The sequence below is a fragment of the Syngnathus typhle genome, unplaced genomic scaffold (assembly GCF_033458585.1).
Source record: "Syngnathus typhle isolate RoL2023-S1 ecotype Sweden unplaced genomic scaffold, RoL_Styp_1.0 HiC_scaffold_33, whole genome shotgun sequence".
In the NCBI taxonomy this organism is placed as follows: Eukaryota; Metazoa; Chordata; class Actinopteri; order Syngnathiformes; family Syngnathidae; genus Syngnathus; species Syngnathus typhle.
In genome coordinates this window covers 179036-184248 of record NW_026871939.1, presented here as the reverse complement: position 1 = coordinate 184248, position 5213 = coordinate 179036, and the positions used below count along the sequence as shown (strand labels likewise).

The 5213-nt window shown below is 44.2% G+C and overlaps 1 pseudogene; it reads left to right on the top strand.

Moving 5' to 3' along the window:
• Positions 1-3966: 3966 nt before the first annotated feature.
• On the top strand, positions 3967-4175 carry LOC133147131 (U2 spliceosomal RNA; annotated as a pseudogene).
• The last annotated feature ends 1038 nt before the right edge of the window (positions 4176-5213 follow it).

The window sequence follows — 5213 nt, the reverse complement described above, 5'->3', positions numbered from 1 at the left end:
TCGCCTAGGGTTCTTTGATTACCCGGGTTAAACTCCCGAACGAGCTTTTCTTTGAAACACTGTTGTCTATCGTTGTGTGGACTGTTTGACAGGCCAATGTTACACAGAATGTAACATGGTCAGCAAGCTTTCTTTGAGGCTCAATGGTCTAGGGAAGGGGTGTCAAACTCATTTTTGTCGCGGGCCACGTTGTAGTCAAAGTTTCCCTCGACAGGCCATTATGACTGTCAACCCAAATAAATAAACACCTCATATTATATACAGTATAAGGTACAAAACAAACTGACAATAATAATAATAATAATAATTGTTTTTTCAAGTCAGAGGAGTGGAAACTTTTCAAATATTTCAAGATTCTTGAAAGTTACGACAATTTGCAATTTTAGTATGACATACATTTAATGCACGATTTGTCGTTCCGGGCCACAGAAAATGATACGAGTTTGACACCGGTGGTCTAGGGGTATGAATCTTGCTTTGGGTGTGAGAGATCCGGGGTTCAACTCCCAGATGATCCCTTCGTTATCACATTGCTGTTGATCAACTAGCCCGATTTCATCTGAGGTGCATATTACATGGGCTGTCAATTAAAACGAAACGGGTTCAGTTAATTTACCTCGGGTCTCTTAAATCTTTTGTTTTGATTCTCATCACTTTTCGTCATGTGTCTTCTATTGCGCCACTCACCCTACGAGACTGTATCGACTGTAAACTTGTGTGGAAAACTGTCATTGTCCAAAGGAAGGCTGTCTAGCAACAGTGACCAGCAGACAAATTCAACAAGGTAATTTGATTAAACCATAACCCGGATTCGAATCGACCACTACACGATCATGGCGTGTATGCAGTAGCGTTAAAAAAGTTATGCATATTGGCTATGATCGTATAGTGGTTAGTACTCTGCGATGGAGCTGCAGCAACCCTGATTCGAATCTGGGTCATGGCATAATTTACTTTCTCCCTTGCTCACTATTGCTAAACTGCCATCTTGTGGACAACGACGATTTTCCACACAAGTTTACGGTCAATGGCCGTAACTTGTAGGGCGAATGGCATATTCAAATAATGTCACCTTTTTTTTTTTTTCATTTTTGCAAAAGTGTTACAAGCCACATATTCCCGTGGGGCTCGTGGAGCAATGGGTAACGCATCTGTCTACAGATCAGAAGATTACAGGACTCCTGGCCAGCTCACATGCCATTTTGTGGTCAACATTAGCTATGTGTAGTTTATGTGAACTTTTGGGTTGAAGTAACTCACAGACACTGTCAACAAATAGTCTTTCCAATTTTGTCTCATCTCAAGTCTTAGGGATCATCGGATCTGCGTAGTTATTGGATAGTTCCACCAACATTTTAATATCAACATTCTTTCATGGTCTTCCTGGGTATCGTGGTTGAAGATCCTAGAGAAAAGACCCTAAACATGCAACTGCATATTGGCCATAATATAGCATTGAGGCGGCTGCAACCCCAATTTGAATCTGGTTAATAGCAGAATTTTTATTCACCCTAAACAGTCTTACGTTGGACCATGACAAATTTACATACACACAAGCTTACAGAAAATGACAACTTCCCGTGGGGCTAGTGGCTCGTTCCTTGCTCTGAACGGACAGCCAAAACGATTCCTAACACTTACTAATTAAGTCCTAACCAGTTCCTGTGTGTGTATGGGGGGGTGGCAAAGGAACCAAATCCATGCATGGCCGATGACGGCAGTGATCAACACAGTGATATTTGAGAAGTGAAATGAAGTTTATAGGATTTGCAGACAGTGTGCAATCATTATTTAAACAAAAGTAGGCAGGTGCATACATTTGGAAACCCCATCAGAAAAATGACATCAATATTATTGCAGAAATAACAGCCACTAAACCAGTGGTTCTTAACCTGGATTCGGTCAAACTCTATGAGTTCGGTGAGTCGGTTTCAGGGGTTCAGCAGAGCCGAACACACCTGATTTATAAATTCGTGATAACGCATATCTTAACTGGTCTCGCAAAGGCAAAAGCAGAAGTCCTACTGATTTGCTGGCATGTCCTTTTTCGTGAATTCATGCATTGTGTTGGTTTTATTCTTTCAACAAGGTGGTGTTCATGCACTTCTGCATGAGTTCCGCTCCATTCTTCTGGCCCAACTCTTTCGGCGCAGCCGTTAGGTAGATATGATGACCATGGAAAGTTCTTTGTGAATTGTCAATCTTTGCCTTTCATATTCATCGGGACTACACTTTTAATAGGTACCTACTCTGTGTATTTGGATAGAGACTGCTGAAGGGGTACACATATGCCTCGTGAACTACATGCATTACTGCGGGTGAAGCGTGAACAAATAAGTCAGCAGACAAGTTTGCCGATTTATTAGTGCCCAGAAGAGAAGCACTTCACAGTTTAACTATTTAATGTCTGCCAGAATGATCGATGTACAGCTGTGGAGCCCTTTCTGCGAGATGCGAAAGAAGGTCCCTCTTTCAGCGCCAAGGTTCTTTATACTACTCTGGGCCGCCTTCCTGCAAGGAGGCGACTCTGCCTAGCCTAGCGGTGGCCAACCCGCATGCGGCTCTTTGGCTGGTTTCATGCGGCTCTTTTACGTTCATATCAACATTTGTGTTTATTTTTTGTGCGTATTTGCTTCGCTTGAGTTCAATATGGTATTTTGGTCAAACGCGTATCCGCGTGAGGTGAAATCCCGCAAAGGAGGAGGGACAAACAGAGCGACTGGTTTTGCTGGCTTTTTAATGAATGGCGACTGTGACTACGGGGGCCCATTAGGTCCAGAAAAGCTGACACGACGCTTGCCAAAATGGCAAGGGAAAAATGAAAAGCTAAACGAATATATGACGATGAACACAGGATGGTTTTAACAGAGTTAAAGTTGTTTTTTGTTGAACGCTATGGCAAGCCATTCTGCCTGATATGTCGGACGTCATTGGCGCATTTAAAAGCTTCAAATGGTCAGCGCCACTTCAGCTCACTTCATGCCAATATCGATAAGGACTTTGCAAAAGGGACTGAATTTCGCAAGCACAAGTTTGGAGACTTTGTTTTTGTTTGTGGAATTTGTTGAACTGAGTTTGTCTGTGTGAGACAATGCACACGATGTTCATTGTCTAAAATGTGGTCTTTGGTCTGTGGTTTTAGTACTTTAGGAGTCAATTTGTCATTATCATGTCGGTGCGTGACATAATAATGTCACACAATAAATTTGGCTGAGCAGAGGGGTGTCTGTGTGTGTGTGTGCGTGCGTGTGTGTGTGTGGGTGTGCGTCATTGTGTGTGTGTGTGGGGGGGGGGGTCATGTGTGCTCAGGTGTATGATGTGGCTCTTTGCGATGACACAGTAAAAAATGTGGCTCTTAGTCTGTGATAACGTGTGACCTTGTAGTCTTAACTGAGAGCGACTTCTACATATGTGCAAAGGGTGTCATAGAGAAGAGAAAGCTAATAAAGCAAGACAAGGGTTACAGCGATATAACAGCATAGCTAAAGCTACCTAGCTAATCAGATGTGCCAAAGAGGCCTATTCTAACAAACCGTTGGTGAGAATGGGTAGACAGGGAAGCCTGTAATGTCATGACTCGTCCCCGGTCACGTCCATGTTGTCATAGTTCTGTCCGTGTGTCTGTGTGCTCACCCCTCCCCTCCTGTGTGCCCATGATCAGTGCGATCATTCTCACCTGCCTCTTGTTACCTGTCTTGTATATTAAGTCCTGTCTGTGTATCACTCCCTGTCGGAGCATTGATGTGTTTGTCACTGTCATGAGGTTTTTTTGGTTCCTGTCTTGGTAATGTCACCGTGTCTTTTTGTCTCACGTCTCTGTTGTTGGTTTTGTTAGTAAGTCTTGTCAGTTTGCCGAGTCTTTTGAGTTTGCTTCAATAAACCGTGGTCCAAGCTGCACTTGGTCTCCCTGCTCCATTTCCACACTCCGTTCGTAACATGTAAGCGAGTCCATCACTCGTGTACTCCATCGCTTTTCGGCCTTTTGGCTAAAATCAAGTGTAGTATCTGTTCTTGGGTTTGGGGAATTAAGAGAGCTGACCATAGAAGAGAGAATTTTAACCATAAAAGTGGTGATTTTACCCTTGGTTTTACTAATCAGTTCTGTTTTCATCCCAACAATGAAGGTGCTTTTAGAGTTGGACCGAGCCATTTTTTACTTCATCTGGAAATCCAAGTTGGAGAGACTGAAGAAGGACACCATGAAGAAAAACAAAAAAAATGGAGGAAAAGGAGTGCCGGACTTAAAGCTCTTCTTAAAGCCTCGGAAGCAGATATGTTGCCCTGCACCTGCGAAGCGCGCTCCTTACACCAAATGCACCGAAAAGCCAAGCAATGACACGATTCTGGATGGACTCATACCTCCGGAAACTAAAACTAATAACCACCGACCAAATAATTCCTGTGTCTTTTAACCTGCCACCTTCTTATTCCTTAATCAAGAAGTTTTTGAAGAACTTTAAATTAGAGCAAGAAAATAGTGAAATTTTAACAAATCACAGATGTATGATCTCTGTCGTACAGGAGCGGGAAGCGGTGCGTCCAGTGCGCGGGCTTGCATTCGGCGAGCCCGCAACAGTTTGGCGCAACGACAACCACCCCGCCCTGTCAAAACAAACTTCAGGACCTGTCATGGATGGTGGCCCATGATGTCCTCCCAGTCAGGTCCGTTATGCACTCTCGGGGCATGTCAGCTCTCTCAACGTGCCCCTGACCTGGCTGTGGCGCCCAGGAGTCAGTGTGGGACCTGCTCTGGTAGTGCAGGGCTGCCGTAGACCTGTGGGTGACCTGCAATTCCCCGCAAGGTAAGCGCAGAATGCAGACCTTGTACTCTATGCAGTGACCCCGTTGAAAATCAAGCAAGAAGACTTTACAAAGCAGTCGCTGACCTTTGCTGCCATCAAAGACGCCATGTGGACTTCCAGTAACTTGCTGGTAAGGAAGAACAGACAGATACCCCCCCAGCCCGTGGCTGTGCTCCAAATGGCTGCAGCAACTCTCACAGCTGCACACGGCAAACCTAGGAGACATCGACCTGGTATTGCAGTACCTCCAGGAATGGTGCACCCCCTCTACTGGTCAAATCAATAGTTCATATGTTAGAAAACCATTTCAATCCGTTCGCTTCATTCTTACAGGATTAAGCAGTCAATTATGACTTGATGGAGTCTGATCTCAATGTAAGATGTTAGGATTTGAGGCTTCCCCACCAAACA